This window comes from Sipha flava, unplaced genomic scaffold, assembly GCF_003268045.1.
Source record: "Sipha flava isolate LNK unplaced genomic scaffold, YSA_version1 234_pilon_pilon, whole genome shotgun sequence".
Taxonomy (NCBI): Eukaryota; Metazoa; Arthropoda; class Insecta; order Hemiptera; family Aphididae; genus Sipha; species Sipha flava.
Window position 1 is genome coordinate 312,956 of NW_020272875.1, and position 24,927 is coordinate 337,882.

Consider the following 24,927-nt stretch of genomic DNA (forward strand, 5'->3'; position numbering starts at 1 on the left):
CGTGGGTCAATGCGTACATCTGTTCACGCATCGCACGAGAAAACGAGACGTTACAAAGCCGTAATCCAATAGCTACTCCGTGCGTGCGTGCGCCACTCGCAATGATATAAACGCGGTCCGATAAACCGAGCAATGCATTAAACCAGTGACACGCGGCGTAGATCGTTCGACGTGTCCAACAACAGAAACAACAATTTTTTTTCTCTTCTTTTCCACGTCGAATAAATTATAATCGGAACCCGGTAAAAAGTTCTCGGTGAGTTATTTATCGACCCGGCGTGTCCGAACGCTCGCGCACGCGCATATTAAAATATGACTGTGCGTCCGCCGCTGTATTGTCTTTACTATATACGTATTTGTATATTTCTATCATTATATTTATTTTATTTATTTTTACGTGTTCATAATTTTTTTTTTTTTTCATCCCAGATTGAACGATATCGAGGAATTGTGGTTTTCGGAATATTCCGCTCAGCATGCGGCCAGGTGCGATAATCACTGTTTGGAAAGAAAACAAGAACGGATAGGAATAATAAGAAAAAAAAAACGTATTTTTAAGAAATAAAAAAAAAAAATAAAAATGAAATAATACCTTCGCCCACCCAACATGTTCCGCGCGTTCGGCGCGGGGATACGCGCGGCATAAATCAATTTTGTTTTTAAGATTTATGCGCTCGCGGTCGAAACGAAACAAAACCAAAGAGAGAGAGAGAAAGAGAGAGAGATTGAGTGAGAGAGAAAACGTCGAAGTCGAATGTACGACGCGACCACTCCGACTCGGGTGGTAGTCTACGCTGCGCGTACGTTTCGTGTTGGGTACACAACGACGCGCGAGACCGCTACCCCGGTACTGGTCGTCATCGGGAAATCTCCGGTCGTTCCGACGACCGCTGTGCACGCGGTATCCGGGTGGCCGCGAGTACCGTTGGCGATGGCGGTGAGTGTCCCAAGTCGTCTTCCGTCGCCTCCCGGCGGCCCCGCCTGACCGTTCCGTCGGTAATGAAACTGCGAAAATGACACGTCGACAACCGTCGCGCGACCATCGAGACGCAGTCGGTACGGACCGGGCGGAGTGGTAAAAGAATTCGTGGTACACGGGTTTGAACCTGCGAACGTCGGTCGAACATGGTGGACGGAGCGGTTCGGTGCCTGCGTGAACCTGCTTCGCACAGTGACGCAGATCACCGCGAACGCGTCAATCGGTTTTTCGTATTTCACGTTATTTATCACCAGCGTAACGTCGCAATGGAAGCGAAATCATTCGAAGCCGTTCGTCCGCACAAAATATCGTAAGCCGATTGCACGAAATCGAAGTTAGAAAACGGTGGACAGGATTGCTGATGACCTCGAACAGAACAATGGTATAAGTATGGTTAAAACTTAATTAAATCGTGCAACATGAAATCATAATACGTGGTACAGCATTTTTGTTATTCGGGAATAAAAATAAAAGTGTAGGTGTGCGGAATACAAGTATTTTGCAAAATTAATACGAGCTTTTCTTCGCAATCATTTTGTCTTCGTGCATTACGTCTGAATACATTTTATTATTGATAACACTGCGCAAAACTGGTTTCGGTTTAAACGGAATTGATTGCTAAACGGTTTATCGGGAAATTCCGACGTAAGAAAGAATTCACTCCGTGATCATCTCGTCTCTTCGCGTACGCACTTTTCCATCAAGATTTATTTCTTCGTTTTAATAATGAATACAACGGTAAGAGTTCGTCCGTTTCTTCGTCTGAATCGGACTCGGGACTTGGGTGTAGTTCGTTTAGTTCAGCCATACCTGATCTGTACGTCCTACGACCGACATAGATGACAAGTGAACTGCGTTTCGGGCACTCGAGTTCGATACCGCGGGACCGTCCGAATGGGCCTTGAACCGAACGCGACCACGACGGACCACACGGAAGCCAATCGGACGGTACACGAACCGTTGAGTTTCTCGTCCGCGGCGCATCGTACCGATGACGTACGCACGCGAATTTTAGAATCCGTGGCTTAACGTGAACACACACATGAACACCGTACCGATGTCGGGTGACGATAAAATCAAATGTTATACGATGCCGGTCACGATAGAACGCCGAATTTAAATGGTAGGTGCGGATGTAAGATTAAACCGAAACATGAACATTCTTCGCTCCGTTAAAAAAATAAAAAGCAACCGATTCGTAAGACGCGTTTTGTGTGAATTTATTGAAAAAAAAAACCAAACGACATTAGGTTCTCGTGGTAAATAATATATTAATGTATATTACGTTCCGTGCCACGAAACATATTTTTCCAATACGGTGCTGAATACATGCAAAAAAATTGTTATGAAACAATATATCAAAACGTATAGAAACGCTGAATATGATATTTTAAAGTGATTATTTTGTATATATATATATATATAGATTACGGCGAGTAGATAAACACTTCGATTAAGGCGGAAGGCCCGCGAAACAAATCAAGACCAGTTACACGACTTGTCCGGTGTAGGTGAGTTTTTAATGTGCATTTATTCATATTATAAACCATTATGTATATTGTATTTTTTTATATAAAATTCACAACAAACAAATTATCGTGTTTCAGGTTATATACTGCGATGATACAGGCACGTGGATATTAATAGAGTGTAAAATATCTTTCGTCATGACCATCAACATCGCGCTCGGTATGCATAATACCTCTATTACAATCACACATCCGATGGAACGAACATTTTAGTAAGTACATATTTTAAAGCTAGATGTTATTTTTTTAAAACATTTGTGCAACGCAAAATAATGGTATTTAACCCTGAGTGATGTTAATTTTATACGAATATTCTATTGATATACTACAAGTTATTTCACGTGTGGTTTTAAAACACGACACATGATAAAATTGTGAAATTTCGACTTAAAGCTAATGTTTTTAATGTATGGTGTCGCCTATAATACATGTCATTAGCGTGAATTCGGTTAAATATCGCGTATTCGTTATTATATAAGACGTATTCAGACCTACAAAAAGTCATGCGATTGCCAAAATCATGCATGTGTTATATTAAGTGTGAAATATCATAGCTCTCTAGAAATGTACGAATATCTTGGCCCTTGGCAATTATTTTAATAATAATATGTAATGACGACAACACCGGGTTTAAAAATAATGTCTACAGATCAATATACATTATTTTCGTAGTTGACGTGTAAAGGCTGCAAAGAAAAACTAAGTTATACATACTGTTCACATCCATATTTTATTTTTTTTTTATAGCTCGCAAACCAATTAAACTTAGAGTGACAATTGCGAAACGCTTTGTACATCATAATGTGTTCGAATGCTCTATATATGTGTACATTTTGTAGACCCGCATGATATATAAATATAAACATATGTAATTATTTTTACACACCCGTTCGCGGTCATTTTTTAATACCGTATTGGTATGATGTACGGCATAACGAAATAATAATGTCGGTATCGGTATGAAAAAAATTGATTAAATTTCGTGATAAAAACGCCGTGGAAACGAATATTTTTCTCAGGGCGATGGCTGACGTGCGTGAAAAATCACTCTACCCGTTGTTATCGAACGGCGGGGAAAACGCGAACTTTTTGCACGGTACGCAAGACACGTCGTAGTCGTGTACACCGCGGGTGTATACGGATATATGCACGTGTAGTAATTGGATCGACGTAAAAGAGAGAGAGCAAGGTGTGTGTGTGTGTGTGTTAGGGAAAGAAAGAATGAAAGAGAGTGATGTACAGTGAAGATCACATTATATTATGTGTGGTCGGGGCGAGGAGTGTTCTGAACAGCGAGCGACGGCTGCAGTAGTGTATAGTTGCAGAAACATCGGAAAAGTTTCGCCGTGACAGGTTTTCGGATAAGCGGAAGATTTTTGTGTACGTTATTATTATATTGTAATTTCGAGTGTATAATATATACACACATTTGACAGAGAGAGAGAGAGAGAGAGAAAGAGTCTAATAATTAAAAGCTCGTGCCCTCTCATCGCGTCCGACCCCCGTCTCTCGCTGCTGCTGTTGCGCGCGAACCCGTGTAAGGGCGGCATCTCAAAAGAGTTTTGTGAACGCGCGATCGTTTGTTATCAATCATTCAAAAAACGGCTTTCGGGGGCCAGGGTAAGTGTATACACTTATATTGTTGTACACGGTTGCGCGTATTTATTTATATTATGTACGCGGGCACAGCGAACGTGTCTGTCAAAAACAACCAGCGGCGTCGACGGCGGAGAATATAATGCGTTCGATCAAAACCATTAAGTTTTACAAGCACCAAAGAGATGTATAAAAACACGTGCGGAAAAAACACGCGCGATGTAAAATATAATTTACGTGCACCGCGTGTGACGCAAGAAGTTCGCAGATGTTTGAGAAAGATGTACGGGACGGGAAACGCGCGTCCATCGATTTTTAACGCACTTGAGTGATACATCCCGTACACGTATGTAGTATGTACACTTATATCGTGCAGTACTTGGGATATATTAGTTTAAGTATGTGTGTGTGTGTGTTAAGGTATATGTGCAAAGCGTGTGTTCACTTTTTGCCGATAACGGTACGCCGCGGTCGAGAGGAAAACGAACGCGGGCGCGCGCGCATTTTATTTGTCCGCCGCGGAGATGTGTATTGCGCGCGCGGTGTGCAAATACTTTCGAAACTCAATATTTTAATATCCTCGGAACGTGCACGCGTATTTTTCACGAAACATCAAATGTCTACAAGACCGTACGATTTATTAAAAACGTTAAGCGATGCGCGCACTGCACCGCGTTAACTTTTAATAAGTCTACTTGCCAACTACCATGTACAGGTAGTATAAATACCCGAACCGCTCAACGGTGCCCGAGTAACGGCGTGAGTCTACGCTGCACGTGCATGTAGTCGAACGGTATTGGTTTGAAAAATTTGTTTGCTAAACTATAATTGATGTTGAAATAATATTTGTACTGGCCATGTTTGTTGCGATGCAACGATTTAATGATTATTTACCTAACTTTAACTTCGGAACACGCGGCTTGTTTTCAAATTTTCTATCGAGTAAATACGACAAAGTTTTCTCGGTTTTATATTATTAATCAAATTGTTCTTATAGAAAATCCGAAGCGTCTCCTCACGTAAGAATTGAGAATATAAACAAACGGTAAAAATAATACGGACCAAAACTTAGCTAGTTTTTCTTAGTGCGCAGTCTCTCATTAGCCAAAGTTTTGAATTAAACCGCATTTTCGCTCGGTTTTCACGTCTTGATCTCGATACATAAGAAATTCTATGAAACTCATTCAATTCCCCATGGTTTCTTTCTTTTGCATAATTTGTTTTCCTAAATATCATATACCTATTGTATCCATCTATTTGTGTGTAAAGTAATGCACGTGTGTGCCAAAAATCTGGCGCCCACATGATAAAAAGGTACTATTATAAATGCCTATGTTTGATAGCAATCCAGTAATACTGTTATAAAAATATTGAAAATAAAGTTGATGTGTACGAAGTACTATAAAAAATAATCAATAAAACAATATTATAAACTGTTAATAGTTTAAAAAACAATTAATATGATTAATTATAAGATTTAATGACCATCTCAAATAATTAAATGTTACATTTTTTTTATTAAAAATAAATTTTAAATTATAAAAGAAAAAACAAGTACAAATTATACTGATATTTTTGTTTTGCCACAATAAGCGTAGGATTGGTCTAATGGGTTTTTATGGTTCATTAAATATAACAACTCAAGCGTAATAGCCTCTTCTCAATAAAAAAAAGAAAAAAAATGGACAAACACGGATTTATTAAATTGTAAAGACTATTAATACTTAAAAATAATAATAATAATAATAATACCAGAACTCATGTTTACACTAGACAAAATTTTATCGATGACTGCTCATGCAATAATTGATTTTCAATCATTTTTACAAAATTAAACTTATATATTATATAATGCCGTAGAATAGATTTTCCATGGCAAACGTGTTGAGAAAAATTAACTAAAAATTAACTTGAATGAAATAAATATTCGTAAGAACTTCGGGAACGATGAATACTTCGACGTAACATTATAGGGCGGATCATAACATATTTTGAAGGTGGACAAGATGAAAAACCTGAAGTCTAACCCGGATTTTGAATCGTTTACGAAAAAGAAAAAATTACGAACCACAGAACGCTTTTATCGTACACGGTTACCTATTCCATTATGTTTGGGTATAAATACGTGTATGGTCTGAAAAACTCGGTAAAAGTTTGCTGCCAGGGCTTAACGATGACGATGGCGTTAGTGTAACGGTTGGAAGAACCTAACCTATAACAATAACAATTAGCGCACCACAGCATTTCACAATCGTACATCGCATTACACGCACACACACGTAACGACGATGACGATCGAATCAAAAAGAACAACTCCCATCAGCCGCATTTTGTCCGAATTTTACTGCACCGACGGTTCAATTAACGAAACTTCTTTACGCGCGCAACATCTTGAACGGCTCTCGCCTGCTGCTCTCCTCGCACAGCTCAACCATATTGCTCTGTACACGCAGACAGATGTAATAATACCTACCCCGTCAACCGACCCCTCGAACGTGAATTTTCTACACGAAATAATGCGCGGCGGGGGAGGAATCATTATATATAATATCGAACATCTGTATTTTAAACATTCATCGGTAAAAAGTTTCGTATATAAATACATATACATATACGAGTGTGTGTGTGTGCGCGCGCGCGCAATGGCAGCGGTGTCGGGCGAAGGCTGTTTTAATTGTGCCGAACAAACTGTCGGCCAAAAGCTTTTCTCTCTTATCGAAACGTTCCACTCTCTCGACTTTTGGCACACGCGTTCTTACCGCACACATTTATGCACACGCGCCCGCGATCGAGCGTCGGGGGTAGCGGCAACAATAATAATTAAAGGCAACGCTTATTTCTCGTCTCTGCTCTTCCGCCATGTCGTCTTGAAAATCCTTTACTCTTTCCCGCCGCCCACGCGAAAGTCTTATACTCCGTCTCCGCGTTATAGTCGTAGTATAATATACGTATATATTTATTTATACACCGTACATGTATGCATATATCGGTAGCGGTGGCGGTAGTAATTGCTTCCAACCGAATTATTGCTGTTGGCGCCCGGCAATTAGCTTATCTGCCGGTTTTCGACGACTACGACTGTTTCAGCGACAGCCAGCAACAGTACGGTCTATCGCCGATATCACCTCGACTGGTATGCGCGCAAGGGTGGAGTGTACCACGGTGTGCCAGCAGAAAAGAGAGAGAGAGAGAGAGAGAGAGAGAGAGAGAGAGAGAGAGAAAGAGCGTAGAGTATATGTAAACGATTATACTAATAATGATAATAGAACGTATTATTATGTATAATATACTGCGTGTGCGCAATCGGTGTGGAATTTTGGGTTTGATATGCTTTTGCGGATTTCCAACGATACAATAACACCGAGCATTCCGTATCGATGTGCGGTGGCGGAGACGCGAAGAGATAAATTTGGCTCTGGATCAACGAGCACCACGCGAGGGATCAACGTGAGTGCACCGCCGACTCGCGATCGTTACAACAATATCAGTCAAATGTACGGCGCATGTAATACATACGGTTCGGTCTTCCAACAGGGTACGGACGGCAGTCACGCGAACGTAAGGAATAAGAAATAATTCGATTCGCGTATCGTATCGTCCGTTGCAAAAAATTTGTTTACGCACGCATTTTCTTCGGCAACAACACTGACGGCTCAACGGCGGGGTTCGCGGCCAACACTTTCCCGTGCGCGATACAAAAGAAAAATCCGCCGGCCGACGTGCAGCAGTCGATTATTAATTATGAAGATCGATTTCGTTCCACGGGATTTTTCGCGACGGTAAAATGTTTCCGATTCAATCGTCCGTAATGGCACGTTCTCATGAGTCAAGTTTAGTCGGTCAACTAAACTTGACTCAAGAGAATGCACCTTTAGAATACGTTCGTCCGCGGTAAACGCACCGACGGCGCGCGTTTTTCGCGCATCGATCTAACGCGCGACATCGCTTGGTCTTGTCGGTGACTTGGACGAAGAACACGTCGTAAACACACCGTCGTTTGTTAATCCGCCGCAAACGCGATATCGTAAAATTATTAATAGCCTATAATCAAGGCCAGATTAAGCATCTATTGGGCTCCGGGTCTGAAATTTTATATGGCCCCTTTTGATAAAACATGCTTTACAAAACTGCTCACTACACTCGCAGAACGAAACATTTTTTTTAACTATTTCACAAATTGTCAATTGTTTTATAAAATTATAAAATTAATAGGTATATTGCAATTTATGTCTATAAAACTTCTAATTTTAGTACGATAAAATATGTGTATCGGCTTAAAATTGTTTTGGCCTCTTTCACTTGGGTACTCGGGGAGAGCCCCGGGGCTGCCATAGTGGCTATACCCACCTCCCTTAATCCGGCCTTGCCTAAAATCGCGTTGCATACCGACGCATCTGCGTACGTGCGCGACTCGCAAGGGGATTTACTTAGAGTCGTTTTTTCGTGGTCGCGAGAACAATTACGGTCGTAATAATTCGCTGTTACTCGAAACCTAATCGGTGTGGTCGCGCTCACGTGTACGCGTAATATTATAAACACAACTCGTACGTTTTAGCAACCGACGCCCGATTGGCAATATTTATCGCACTCCGACAGGCGAATTAATAAATCGCTCGATGACGGCGGCGTTAGAATGTGCACATGCTTCGCGAATAATACCCGTGCTCCGCACAGCGTGAAATGAAATTTAAAAAAAAAAATTCCAGATACTATTTAGGAATGTTTTTTTTTTTTTAATACGTGTTCCTGCGCAGTTGATCCGGTAGATATTTATCGTACCATCGGGTGGATCATAAATATTTATACGGTTGAATACCGAGAGTTCAAAAGATATTAATCGTCAAAAATATCAAACTAGTGCAAAACTTATGTATTACGTTACATCGTACGGTTCAAACTGCGTACTCATCCGTATAAGATACCCAGTGTGCACTGGATGTTTCAACACATCCCAGGAACAAACATATTACGTAGTACAATCAACGTAACTTTTTAATATGTATACAATGTATCTATTCTGTCTAAATAAAACAAACATTTAACACTCATCCCGGCGATATAACTAGGCATTATATGATAGTACAGACCTACAATGTTATAAATTATATGTCACAGGGTTGTTATATTATTGTGATTTGTAATACGTACCAGCAAAATAATATCGATGTTTCAGTTTTTCACAAAAAAAAAAAAATATACTATTTTAAAATAAATAGTTTTGTACTCTATAAAAATATACTCTATTGGTTTTACCCATAAGCTAATATATTTAAATATACAAGGGGTATCAAATCAATTATTTATAAGAGTAATGTCCGTATGCATACTATTTGATGTGTCACGTCATAAGACAGTTTTAGACTACATGTCTTATGTTGATTAAAAAATAAAAGTAACTAAACTTAGTTAAAAATCAGTTACTTATTTTGTCATACATAATGTGCTCGTATGGTAGTAAAGACAGAAAACCATCGATTTCCATTCACTTTAAATATTGTCCATTATAAACCTAATGTCAATATGATTAGGATAGCCGATAGGTAGTAACGCGTAGGATTTAGAGACCCGTCTAGATAGATATGTCGGTGTTCGGAGTTCGATACCCGCATACGAGTTGTGGTATTTTATTATAATTGTTTTCCAATTATTAGTAGGTTTCATTGTTTAAATATGATGTTCTAACTATGTTTACAATGTAACCCTAATATAACTTTTTGTTATAAACATTATATTGCAGTTGCAGGTATGTTAGAAATTAACAAATTTAAAACGTTGATGATTAGGTTGCAAACACCGGATATTAGCAGAATCAGGGACATCACATTAACGCAAATTCAACATTCAAATTAATGTTGCATATTATATGGAAACATACCTTGTATGTTTATAGTACACATTATTGCACAGGGGATAGATCATAACTCTATGATCCAAATCGGTACGTCCAATAACCCCAGAAGCAGTAGGTTTTTGTTCAGTCGTAAATTCTAATAAATGTTTAACGCATGCGAAATTATAGAATCGTATTTATCGTAATACATTCCGAAGGATATACCTAAAACTATGTGCATTCGATGATATAATTCGATAGTATAAAAAGCTTATTATTTTACTTTGCAGTACCTAGAAAAACTTGAACTCAAATTCATAATTTAACGATACTGTATCAATTTAACTACGTTGAATCATGCTTCCAACGTACACACCATAGACGACACTGATGAACACCGTTCTTGACATACACCTATGACGAAACATGTGTTGTCTTCTTCCTTCGAATTCGAATCAACGCGCCGTGAAGGTCAGTTTAAATATTGATTTCAAATAAAATACTAGGTATTTAATTTTATTTCGATGAAATTAAATGTCGGAATTTAACAGATTGTTGAAATATTAAATCGTCCATATCAGTGTCGAAAGCATTTACGTCTTGCTACCCTATATAATAGTGATGGGAAAAATCCGGATTTGCCGAAGTTCAAAAATTCGGATTCTTGGAATTCAATATCCAAAATTTAGATTTTAATCTAAATTTCGGATTTTTAATAATTTAATTGGTATTCTTTTATATACGAATTATAATAAAGTTTTTTGATAACTAAACATATTGTGAAATAAATACATTTTTTTATTTAGAGTACGGAGTTCCACAATGTTAAATCCGAAATTCGGATTTTTAAATTCGTAAATTCGAAAATAAAAATATTATAACCTGAAATCCGAAATTCAGATTTGTCGGATTTTCGGAGAATCCGGTATTTATTCCCATCACTACTATACTGTAAACAATACTAACATAATATAACGACTACGCTTCGGCAACCGATACCGCAGCAGCAGAGCGGAATACGATACTATGACACAAAACATGTTAATATGATATGTTAAGGCACTCTACTTTTTATTAATTTAATGTATCTTACAACAGAGAAAAAAAGTGATTATGATTGACTGCACTCAGTGTCGGACTTAAGTCTGGCATGGTGCAACTACATATCGGAGACCGTTAAAAAGGAAAATTATAAAATATGACACAAATCTTGTCCGTTTCTTCGACACACGTTCGAATTAAATAATAAATGGTTTAAAGATAAATCAACGAATGATTTTATAGTTTTGTTTAACAATCGTATAATGTTTGAATCATCATTAGATGCTTGGCGATATTGGTATTTTCTACGGTCAGCGTCTGGGCCCGAGGAAAAAGAGCCTTAAATTTGATGTCTAGTTCGGTCAGGAGACCCTCCCCGTTAAAACCATTATCGGTACGGTATAGGAATTCGATCACGGTTCACGCGTTCCTGTTGCACGGGGCGAGACGCACAAAACACCGTTATGATTCGTACGGAGACCGCCGCTGCAGCAGTACGTGCCGCGATTTATACACGAGTATTTCGTGCGACGGTGATTTTTAATAACTTCGGGCGAAACGTACTCCCGAGGACGCCGTTCGAGATACGAGTGGATAAAGAAAAAAAAAATAAGCTTTGTAAATAATAACACGAGAAATGTATATCGCGCGAGATTTCCGATTGCCGTTCGGTGGCGGATGAACGCGCGTGCCGGTCGGTGCTAATGAAAATTTATAGCGTCTGTAAGTCATTGTTATGACCCGGAACCATGCGCGTACAGTGGCGGTAAAAAAAAGTATTAAAATATTAGACTACACGGTCGTTTTCGAAACGCTGACCGACCGATGATATTATAATACGTGTTGCGAGACGATGATGATGGAGCGTGGGCGCGCACGCGCGTTCGGACGACTCCCGATCTTCGATGATTTTCGGGGGGATGAAAAAAGCAAAAAATGTATTAAATACATCGTTTTTGTTGCGCAAAACGAAGAATAAACGTACAACGGACTCGGAGACGGATTTATAAATCAAAAAGATAAACGCGCGTGGGCCACGTACGACGAACGGTGTAAGGTGTACGAATACTGCGCGTACCCCATTGTTCGGCGGTCGCGGGGTTCATAGCCCAGATTTCCGGTTACACACGCGTCGTCGATCGCGCACCGCCGAGCAGGTGTCTAAACCGTAACACAATGGAGGGAGGCGCACCTCTTATACGCGAGCGCATATCGGTAATTTTCAACACGAAACAATTAAACCGGAGAAAAAATAATAACAATAACGTGCAGAGACCCGCGGTGCACAACTCCCATCACGTGCTAAGGAAACGAAATCGAACTCGAACGACACAATTTCGAATTTTTTTTTTTTTTGACTATTATTATTATTATAGTTACCATTATTATTCTCGAAAGACACGTCCGTATCGGATATTATCCCTATATGTACCGCCGCGTACGCGCGATCGCCGGCCGTCCATCTGTGTCGGTTTTTCTGTCTGCTGCGTGTCTGCCTGTCTGTCTGTCTGTCTGTCTATCTGTCCGTGTGCGTTTCTTCGCCCGAAAGGAGCGCCGCCTACTAATCAAAACCCGCGCGCGCCTCCTAATAGCTGGTCATTACACGTTTGTGCGGCGGCGGCCACCCTGCGAGAGGAACAACATCACATATTATACACACGGGAGAAACGCGCGCGCGAGAGAAGCCCACACATGCCGATAAACACACACACACACACACACACACACGGTAATGTCTACAATTGTACACGCGTACATGTACGCGCGCGGTTTATTGAATCATTATCGACACGACCGGCAATCGTGACTTATTTTAACCGCCACCGCTGACCGCGGTATAACAATCCACTCGGCGGCCGCGGTTTTCGATACGCTGCCGTACGCGCGCACACACGCTCAAGCGGTAGTATCGCGGAAACGGCCGTCCCGAAGGCATTATTTTCCTTACCCGATACCGTGTCTCGGAGTTTCTTCCGATTTTTCTAACTTGTCGAACGTTTCAATGTTAACGCGAATCACAGCCATTTACACGCTCGGCTTCCGTTTGTCACCGTAAAGTGTACACGAATCAGCCACGTAGTTCGATTCGCCTTAAGCGTATTCAAGTAATCGAAAACCTCGTTTGTGCACGGTATCGATATGTAAATCCAAGAACCAAAGAATCAAAGAATTGTTTTCATAATTGCCAATATGGTTTTGGATCACAGACATCCGGTGTGCATTTATTTTAGTTGTGCGCTAGGAACAAATTATATTTCATTAGATGAAAAACCCTGAAAAAACTTATTTTTTTCGGCCTAGATGATATGCGGAAAGTATACAACGGATATTATCCGTGTCGTGTATAGTACTAATATTGAACAATGTTGATGGCCTAACGTAATTAGTTTCACGAATGTAATATTAATTATACTGATGTCCGGGAACATTGGTATACAACTTATTTAGGAATTACCCCCCCTCCCGATCATAGTCGATCCTCGAAAAGAACACGGTAAAAACTATGTATCCCATATTAATTTGCTTTATAGCCGTTTTTATTGTGTAAAAAGTTTCGGTACAAATAATAAATATAGACGTGCTTATTAATGGGTCATTAATATACGTAGGTATAAATAATAACAATCGACTTGAAATTCAGTAATTATGAAATATTATCATAAAATAATAAGTGTATATTAACCATCGTTATTAACTGCAGAATAATTAAGTAGATGCGTATTATTCTATAAATAAAACATTTATAATAAACCGCCTACGTCATTGAACGTAATGATTTTCTTATTGGCCAGTTGAGCACAGGTGGACGTCGTTTTTATCATATCTTGTATGCGCATAGGAATATGTACTTATATTGTCTATAAAATCCATCAACCGCGGTTCCGGTTATCATTAAAAACATAAAAATAAAAATCGTAATAAAATAAGAAAAAATAATACTACTCCGTGTATATCCAGACTCGTATTGTGTGAAATACATTGCACCTACGGGGTTTGAATAAATTAATAATTTATGTTTGGCTTCAGAAACCTCGAAACAAAATCATTTCGTTTTCTAGTGCAACTAACACGGACATCGATATTTTAAAAACTCTTTTGCTGTGCGTTTACGTTGTCTTCACTGCGCGTGAAAAATATAGTACAGGTGCACCGCACACAAAGACAAGTATTTCGTATTCAAATAACCGAATGTGCAATAATAATTACGTATATTGTAATGATTATGCATTGGTTACAACGAACAATTTCTATACCGCAAACGGGTGTAGGATAAAATATAAATATTTGGTGTAACATCGTTTTGTGTAAAAGGGCAAACGATTTCTAATTCATTTCGTATAACATAATAGCGTACACACCAAGAACTAAGACTCACACACCGTGCGTATTTTAATATATATATATATATATATATGTGTGTGTGTGTGTGTGTGTGTGTTTGTGTGTGGATAAATTTAATTTAAGTTTGGTAACGCGAGTCGGCTTTGTCCGAAAGCAAAACCGAGTAATATTTCAACGTCTTCGAAGCTCGCACCCTCTATTATTAACCGAACGTTTTCACGCGGACATCGTTCATAAAATGATATTATATGGTCCGTTGTAAATTTTAGATCGGAGGAGTGCAGGAGGTAATTTTTCCTTTTTGCGTCAACGGCATTAAAACGCGATAAATAAATCATGTAAATTATGTAATATAACAGACCGCTTATCCAATAATATGTAACATAAATACTCGCGTCTTAACACGACACATACAATATAATATATACAATATAATACTATTACAAGTATCATATTTTCTGTGGAGTCAAACCACAACCGTATAAAACACATTTTCCGATCAATACTATTCATAAATTCCAAGAAAATTAGTTGATCTCCTGAATAGACATAGTGTTCACTACTATGAGAGGGAGAGAGAGAGAAAGAGAGAGAGAGAGAGAGAGAGAAAGAAAAAAAGTGAGAGAAAGAGAGTTGAATTCCATACGAGCATTATTAAATCAAAATTATATTGAATTATAATACAAATAAAATACGAATTGATGGTTTTTTTTATGTAGATATCCTGATTCAAAAACTTTTAAATATAAATTTAATTATTATCAAAAAATTCTAAAATATACACTTATAATTATAAATCGGAAGTATTTAATAAATACAAACTATAAACTTTTTGATATAGACCTCATGAAACCAATTTCTATATTAGATAATGAACATGCAATAAGACAACCTAAATATATGATAAAATATGTATAATGTAGATGTAATTCGTACATTTGAACTACAACACAAGCTTTTATACGGTTAAAAACAATGACGATATTAGTAGATAATTGCAATTAATAATTCCAATAGTAATTGGATCATTGTCATCATTAGTTGACAAAATAAAGAAAATGTTGATAAATGCTGTATTAATTATTGGAATTCTAAATGGCATCATGTAACAGAAAATAAACTAAAATAAATCAGACACTCAGTCGCACCTTGACCAAACCCGATAACTTAAGAAGGAGAAAAGAAGTTATACAGGTACTCATCAGACTCAGAATCGATCACACGGGAGATTCAACACACGGATTTCTGAAGGGAAAAACTGAACTATCGATTGGCCCCTCGTGCGACATAATAACTTCAATACAGCGATTATGTATTCACCGTCCGATTCGCACACGAGTCAGAAAAGAATACGATCAGAGCGAAGTGTTAGGACTTTAAGAAATAATTGTTCTGATGGAAAAAAAAATTATATATGTAAAAAAAAAATTAAATGTATAACTCGATTTAAGAAAAAAAATCAACGAAAGCTAATGACCCTCTGTTGTTGATGCTGAACAAAGAAGAGAAGAAAAAAAAGTAGCAAGTAATAATAATTAAAGTATAATATCGTAAGTCAGTCGTGTTGTCACGTACGTGTTACGCAGGTCTTATTCAAAAGCGCAATTGGGCTTATTATGCTTATTTAAAAAATCTAGATATGCACTTGATAATAAACTTCTACGTAATTGATTTTCATGATTTAGGTGTTGTAGATGATAATAAGAAGACAGAAAATAATAGTTACAATGTTATATGTTTTTATAATATGAATATTAATTTTATATCTGATATAACGAATATACATCCTGGTATTCCTAATAAATTTTATGTATTATTATTTAATTTAATAATATAACGTATATTTAATATTAGAAGCTTCTAATATTAAACATACATGCGTAACTGATGAAAATCCTTAGAATAAGCCCTCTCGTATACGTTCTGTTCGCCGTTAGCACAAGGAGCTTACTCGGCACAGTGAATAAGTACCTTTTTTTTTCTTTTTTTTTTCGTGAGACATCACTACCGATCGTTTACCGTTCGGGTAAAAATTGTTGGCCCGCCGAAACGGTTATCCGTTCAGAAGGTTACGCTGGGCCGTCGTGGTGACGGTATGTCACTGTCCATAGGTTTTTGCTTTCCTCCACCGTCGTCGTCGCAAACGTATAACAGTCGGTAACGCGTCGTACGCGATATCGTGTAGAATCATTTGGCGCGCGCGCCCCGCGCGGCCGAACCGGTCGGCTACCGTGTAAGTTGACACGCGCAGCGGGTCGTAAATTTCCTTACCGTTGGCCGGCACACGGCACCGGGTGCGTCGCGGTCGCAGTTTTCGATCCGCAGGCGTTTGCGTGCGACGTTCAACCTGAAATTTTCGACGGGATACGTCGCACGCCCACGGTTCGCGCCACAGCCGGGAACGCGGCGACGTTTTAACGCGTCGGACCGCGGCGCGAAACGGCCGTCACACGCGAAAGCAATCCATCAGCCGCGTGTTAATCGTCGGGCGTCCCGCACGAGAGACATTTCCTCGGAACGGCGCACGACGACTTAGCGTGATTTTTTTTTTTCGTCCTTTTCGATTACGGGCTCGCGCGCGTACGTCATTGGATTCAAACGTCCCGGAAACAACCGTCTTCGCCGCGACACGACTTATTGCGCATCACGAACGCCAGTGCACCCGCCCAGCGATAACGGAGTTCGCGTTCGTCATCATTGTACATCGTTTGACTGGCGGACTGTTGTACGTCCTATCCGATCAGATCTGTCTGTCGTTCGATACTAGAGCTCTTAATACACGTGAATTCACGGAATTCACGTGTCACGTGTCATGTGTAAAATTCAAAATAAAAACGTATATCCTTAACTTAATACTGTACTAATAATATTTTATTAAAACTTCAAGTGTATAACATAAAACTACTAATTTTCATCATTATAAAAATGGATTTATACTTGAATAAACACGTATTTCACGTGTACACGTGAATTCCGTGACACGTGTTTTAAGAGCTCTATTCGATACCGTGCGATCGACGGCAGCAGACCGCAGGCCCATCGATTTCCCGTCCGCCGTGGACGATCGTGGTGATCGCGCGCAACTCGCGGTTTTTTAAACGTCCGTCTCAACACTTCGCGTAGTTATAATGACCGAATCACGTCGCCAAACACTGGGCGAGCTAACAATCTCGAAAGCGCGTAAGACAGCAAACCGAACACCGACAAAGTGCACCGGGAACGCGCGTCCTGCTGCCTGTACGATAACTCCCGCGAGTCCTCGGCCGCGGTCGTAATTGTTTCGACCGGTTTGTGCGGTATAATATATTACGTACGATGAGTAATCCGCCCGGTAGCAACAGCTACAGCAGCAGGTCATCCTGTGCCGACCAATAACGGTAGCCGGTTTCGCCCCCTCGTAAACACGATTCCGGGTTTTCCGAACGGTCGACGTTGGTGCAGCGATTAAAACACGTCCGATCGTCTTGCCTCGGTGCAGTATAACCGGGGTCGTTGTGTAACGTTAGAAACACCTTTTTAAGCGGCACAATACAATAAGTAAAAATTAAATCAATATTATCCAATAAACAATTTATGGTAACAAAAAAAAAAAAAATGATCTAGTAGTAAAGAGCACGGTTTAAGATATATTAGTATACTGACATCCTTATGGCGCGGCAATATTCTATACCGTTTCACTGTGTACCGATCCTATTAGACGTCGAACGTGTAAATCCATCAGTACTCAGTATGCAGTTCGCACACGTAACGTCAGTGTTTAGTTACGCATCGACAGCCGATTTCGGTGATGCACGATCATTGGTACTCATCGATAACCGTACGATACGTGTACGAATGCTGTTGTATACCATTGCCGTACCACGTACCTGATCATAGGTATATTACGATCGGCATTAGCATAATCGATTGAACCGTCGCCGCGTACGTTGAGTGATTGCGGCTGCGCGCTCGTTCGCATCGTATTATTGTACGCGCGCCATTCGTAGGTCACGATGCGGAATCAATTTTTCTCGATTAGTCGCCACTGCGAGCGTACGGGAAACCGCCATATTATAATAATATCGTGTACAGAGCGGTGGCGGTATTTATTATTATTATTACTATCATAAATACAACGTTCGGCGGAACCGCCGACAAAACACTGTGTATAATATTTATGTACACGTACATGAACGCCGGAGTCATCCGTCAATAGATGTTTGAGTAATTTATGAGCGAAATAGTTGTTTTTTCTTGTATTATTATACGTAACTATATGTGTGCACGCGCGACTGAATAAAAGGAAAAAAAAGAAAAGAAAGATAAATATTAATCGATCCGGCTCAGGAGGAGGCCGCGGCGTGCGTGTACCGGAATATTATTACTATTATTATAAATAGGTGTCGTGCGACGGACAATTAAAAAAAAAAAAAATAAATAAATAAAAATAGGGAAAAAAGATGGTTTCGCGTCGGACGAGAGAGGGGGAGGGGGAAAATCTAAATCCGGCAATAATAATTTATAGGACCTATTAATAAAACGTATAACACAGTATATTGCGACGATGACGATGAGAAAATGTGTACGCGTCCGTAATATATCTTGGACCTTATTATCATTCGTGTGCGCCGGGAGTGGCCGCGGTCGCGCCGTCGTCGCAGGACATCGCGTTTAGCCGGCTGTCCAGCTGCGCCGACGGACCGTTCGATTTATAATGCCGTACGCGCTCGCATTCTCCGGGTGATCTCTGCCGCCCTCCCTCTCGCCCGCCGTACCGCTAATTTATGGGTCCGGTCCGATCATTTCACGTAAACATCGCGTGCGCCCGTCGATGATTCGACGTACCGCGATAAATTCGTGTACCGAACGACCGGGGACCCGGTTTTCGCACGTCCGACGCGGACGTTTTCGGTCGTCTCGGTCTCGGGGGCTCGTTCCGACGGCCCCCGCGACACCGGCGACGCACAACGCTAACGTCGCAATATCCTCATTGTTTTTATTATTATTATTATTATTATTATCATTGTAATTATAATTAATATCATAACTAGGGCTCGGAACTTAATGTACTTAAAAAATACTAAATATACATGCACTTATGCGCTTTAAAAAGTACAAATATGCTTTAAAAATATGCTCTTATATTTTAATTTTGTACACAAAATTTTCATTTGCACAAATATTTTATAAAATTATAAATATAGAAAAAACAAATCAATAAAAATAATTTTGATTTTTAAATTTTAATCGTAATTAAAAATAATAATAATAATAATAATAATAAAATAGCATTAAAAATGCTTCTTGAATAAAAAAAATGCACTTGTAGAATGTTCAATAATCATTGAGTTATTTTTCTAGAAAAATATTCATAGAAAATCATTGTATTTCGATAGCAGCGGCTCCTATTTGATATTTGTATAATATTTTATTTTAGATGAAGCTAGCTGTAGTTATAATTTATATATATATATTGATCAACAGGGGAAAAAGCATTGTTTTTAATGTCAAATGGAAATTTGAAAAATACGATACAAGAATATCAAGAAAGTTCTCTCAATATGATGTATTTATTTTTTTTATTTTTCAAATTTTCATACTGAATCTTCATAAATCATAAAATATGCTCTAAGAAATTGTAAAATTAAAAAATTTGCTATAAAATTTAAAAATCACTAAATCTGCAAAAATATGCACTATAAACTATTGATATGGTTTTCGTAGTGTCTTGGACCGAATTTCTAGCTCACTTAGCAATAAATCCAATGGTGTAAAAAAACACGCAAATGCAACAACTTCCGAGCCCTAATTATAACTATTACACAGATCCGTAATGTCGGCGGCGCTGCGCAGTAGGATCAACGCGATCACGATTACCGGGTTATAGGTATACCTGCAGCACATTCCAGGTCGAGCATGCTGCACAGGCGGTGGTAACGTTATACCGTACGGATGCGTTGTAATCTTTTTTTTTTTTTTCGTTTTGATTTGGTTTTTTTCCGTTCGATACTGTACTCAGTTTAATTATGACAAGTACATTTGCGTTTTAAATAACTTTATATAACTGACAGGAACGATGTTGCGTGGACATATATATAATCAACTATAATTTCTTCCATCGGTATACATTACTCAGGTAGCAAATCCGTAAACTGAAAAATCGGAAAATCTTACCACTTCCGTAACTGTTATGATACTCGGAACCGTCGAAACTGTATAGAATTTAGATTTTTATTCATTTTTTTTTTTTTTTAAAGTTACTCAACATAATATGCTTTGTTTAAAGTTATAACGTTCCATTACATACAATTTCATCTTTAAATACCATTGTAACATTATAGTTTTCTGTAAAACATAATATATTACGGAAGTAAAAAAAGACTATATTGAACTGATTCAAAATGTTTATAATTCATTAATTGTAAAATAAAAAGTATCAATTAATTCGTTTCATAGAGATAATTTATGTTCATGTTTAAATTGAACGTGTTGAATTTGATTGATAAAATAAATAAAAAATAATGTTTAGGATATTTTTAATCCCTAATAGAAATACATTCGTCGCAAATACAATCGTTAAATTATAATAAATTCATAAAGCCATTTTAATCGATTGTAATATTACGAGTAATTATAAAATAAAAACGTACAGATGCTCCAGCTTATAACTACTGATTAAAATGCTTAGTTGCTTTGCGCTTTATATAAATTATTAAAATGAATATTTAGTTTTTTGTTTTATGGTTTAGTTATTATAATTTTTGCTATCAAAATCTGAATAATGTTCCGATTTGTCATTTTTATTGTTGAACTTGAAACAACTTATAGTTAAATAAAATTGTAACTATGAAGTGCGTGAATCACTATATTATAATGAAAGCAACGTTTTAAACATTTGGCATATGTCTATATGCTTACGTCAAAAAGCAAACTGTTGGATAATTTTTAATTTATATTTACATATTTGCACACTAATATAAGAATGAGTTTCGCTTTGATAATATTTTTAACAACCAGAGATTAGGTTAGGTATTAATTTAAAAAATTTTACTGTGACAACATATTTGAGCACCCATACTTGCTTGTTTTTAATATATTGATCTGTGTTTTGAATTTTCGATTGCTAAAGTGTTAATATATATTATCCAAATTTGAATTTAACTATATCTTCAAACAATATTTATAAAAAATATAATTTCTAATCTAATATTTATTGGATGAGTATATACTGTATTCACGTAGAATAAACGTTAAAAGTCAATAAAACTTTATTTTGCTTGAAAAATAGGGATTAATCCGTTTATATTACATGGTATTCTAATTTAAGTCCATTCGATTGTTCTCGTTTTATTTTCGTTGATAACATAAACATTTTAATAAAAATCGTTTTGTAATACAAAATAAAAAGTAATGAATTTAAATGACTTGAAATACCAAAAAAACTTAAAAAGTGAAGCAGTATACAAAATAAATATTACTATCAAAAAAAACCAAAAACTATTACCCTGGTTTATAAAACATAAATCAAATAAAGTAAAATGATGTTGACTAATTATCACTGAGTATTATATAACATAGTGATAATTTGAGTATCATTGCAGTTTTGATAAAAAAAAAAAAAAAAATACCGAGACCTGATGGATTGTCAATAGATTTATTCAATGCAAGTACATTTTGTATTATGGTAGGTAATATTTGACTAATAATCTCAGCCGTTGAAGCCGGAAAACGATTAAAAAAAAAAAAATTAAAAATAGGGGGTAATATTGTTTAAGGCAGCGGTTTCCAACCTTTTAATACACACGTACTACTTACACATTTTGAAAATTGTTCACATACCACTTGAATTAATAACCGTTTTTTTTATTTTTAAACTTGATATCAACAAATAAAATTACATTATTTTACATATATGAAGTGTTTATATAATATATTTTATTAATAAAAAGTGTGCATTTAATTCACAAAAAGTAACATGCCGTTAAACATGAACAGTTGTTATTAATTATAATGAAAATGAATGAATAATCTAATAAGACCAACAATATTTAACAATATCGAACACCATGTTAGGTAGTAATTTTAAGTCCTTAGTAGTTTTCGGTGTTCATTTTGTTCCTATATGTATTTTTAATTTATAATAAGTTTGAAAATGTTTTTCATACAGATATGTAGTTATAGAAGGTTACATACATTGAAAAGCTTGTATGGATATAATCGAGTATTTTTTTTCACTTCCAGCCAAAAGTTGTGTATAATCTTGGTTTTGATATCGCTCTTTTAAGCAGAATCACTGATGAAATCAGTGAATGATTCTTTTGCTAAAACAGATTCTCGAATTTTCATAATATAATCCTTCTCAAACGAGTTTATGATCCTTTTCATTTTTAAATCATCCTCAGAAAAATATATAGAAATGTTGGATTTTAGTGGCTGTAGGTGTATCAAAATATCTGTAATTACATTTGAATTTGGCTGAATTCCGTTTCCTACTTAAAATGTAGTTAGTACTCGGATACTCGACTTGATAAAAAAGATCTTTTTTGGATACTTGTGAAATTTATTAATCCATATTCCTCACAAGTACACTAATTTAACACTAGGTATCATAAAGTATGTTTTGTGTGTTCCTTACATAGTCATATTTGAACATTTAAAAGGTTGAATACGTATGTCAGACCTATACGGTATTCTTCATTTGACTGTATTTTTGTTTTTTTTTTTTTTTTATTTGATCTTCCGTTTTCCAAAAATATGTTCATTATTAAATACATAAAAAGTACGAGAATAACTGCATAAATGTAAACATTTTTAATAAACGTTATACGACGTTAAACAACTCGCGTGACACTTGCCAACAAACTGAACGACTTGATAAATAATAAATAATAATACGTAATCACGCTTTATCAATATTCTATAACAGCGGATGTACAACATTATTATAGAAATATAGAGATTTTAATTACCATCTAAATTATTACTAACAAAATCTCATGTCGTAGATATTTAAAAATCTGCTGATATAAACTAAACCGATTAACATTGAACGGTAATAACAATAAATAAAGAAATAGTTTGCGCACCACCTACGAGCTTACCGCTTACACATGTAGGAAACCGCTGGTTAGGTATCGTTGTCATTCGAGAAGAACGTTGAAAAATTTCTCTGCCTACACATTCGAAATTATTCATCACTAGTGTAACCAACCGATATGTATACACATGTATGTATAATCGCTTTTTATTCTTCACTGTTTTCGAAGAAAATGGTTATCTTCTCAACGTTTTGTTTTATGTTGTACTTGTGTAGATGTACACAGGCTAGATAACTTAGCAAGCTTTTAATGTATACAAAATGCTCATCCCACATATCCTAAATAACTGAATAATAATCCAAATTTGTTATTACACAAAGGTCTCTTCAAATATTTTTGTATAAACATAATCTCGTGTAACGTTAAACAGTTTTATTCATTCAGACAGTATTTCCTGCGGCCCGATTAATTGTTTGCGGCAGCTGTCGTAGTTGAGTAGCTGTAGGGCACGTTTTATAGTAGTCGGTCAACGATATTATATAGAAAAAAGAAAAACACACACACACACACACACACACACACACACCTGTACATACATATTGAACTACGCGAGTACAACATTTTAATACGTCCATTCTCATTCATCTTTGATGTTTATATTACATTAAAAAAATGCTCAGTAATTAAATGAAAAAAAAATGTAATATAATAAAAGAACTGAATGAAATCGTTAACAAAACGAAAATACAGCGGAAAATATTTTTAATTAAATTATTGCCGTCAGAAAGAAAAAACGCGGTGGAGCCCCGTGCTGTATATGCTCTGACAAAATAAATAATAATAATAAAAACGCTGAGACACATAAACACGGGTGACAAGCCTAAAAAAGCCAAGCCTTTGAACCGTCCTTCGAAGTTTTTAAATACTTTCGGAATGATAAATAAGCCTTTCGCCATTACTGCTGCTGCTGCTGCCGATATGAAGGAATTCACATCAAAAAACGTGCACTGATCCCTGGATAGGAATTTTAATCACAGCATTTTTACCTGACGGATTCGTGCGCTACGCGTATACGAGTCGTCGCGTTAACGATAATTATTCCGTTGCATTGGCGCAACAATAATCACGGGACTAAGGAAACGGCATTACCGGGAGGAATCGAAGCGCACGAGTGTGTAAAATGTTTAACACGCGCGCGCGAGCACTAAACAATGTGCACCGCTGTACTGCGAACCGACGACGGATGTTGCAATCGCGTATTTGCATAACGCGTTCAGACTGCGAAACGCGCGCGCGTATGACGTTTCGTGTGTTATCCGATACCGGCCAATATTAACGCAAACATCGGTCCGGGAGAAACGCGATAACGTAATTAAAGGTTATAACTAGACTTAGGGACTTCTAGCATTTACATACTCTTTTTAATTATTGTTAAATATAGCAGAGTGCGCAATAAATTCGTCTCTCGGTGCCATGATATTAGATCTAAAATTTGAATGTGTATATTTTTGCATATTTTAAAATTGTTATTCTTATTTTGCATATTTTGACAAATTTTTCAAATTTTATTATTAACATTACTAAAACTAAAAA

General features: G+C 37.3%; 1 long non-coding RNA gene across 2 annotated transcripts in view; it reads left to right on the forward strand.

The window, feature by feature from the left end:
• The first annotated feature begins 795 nt into the window (after positions 1-795).
• The window catches only part of LOC112683753, a 110,989-nt gene continuing 86,857 nt past the window's right edge, over positions 796-24,927 (forward strand). For both annotated transcript variants that reach the window (XR_003148616.1, XR_003148617.1), the window contains exons 1-3: positions 796-1,361; positions 2,406-2,490; positions 2,587-2,720. This is a non-coding gene — a long non-coding RNA (uncharacterized LOC112683753). The remainder of the gene's footprint in view (positions 1,362-2,405; positions 2,491-2,586; positions 2,721-24,927) is intronic.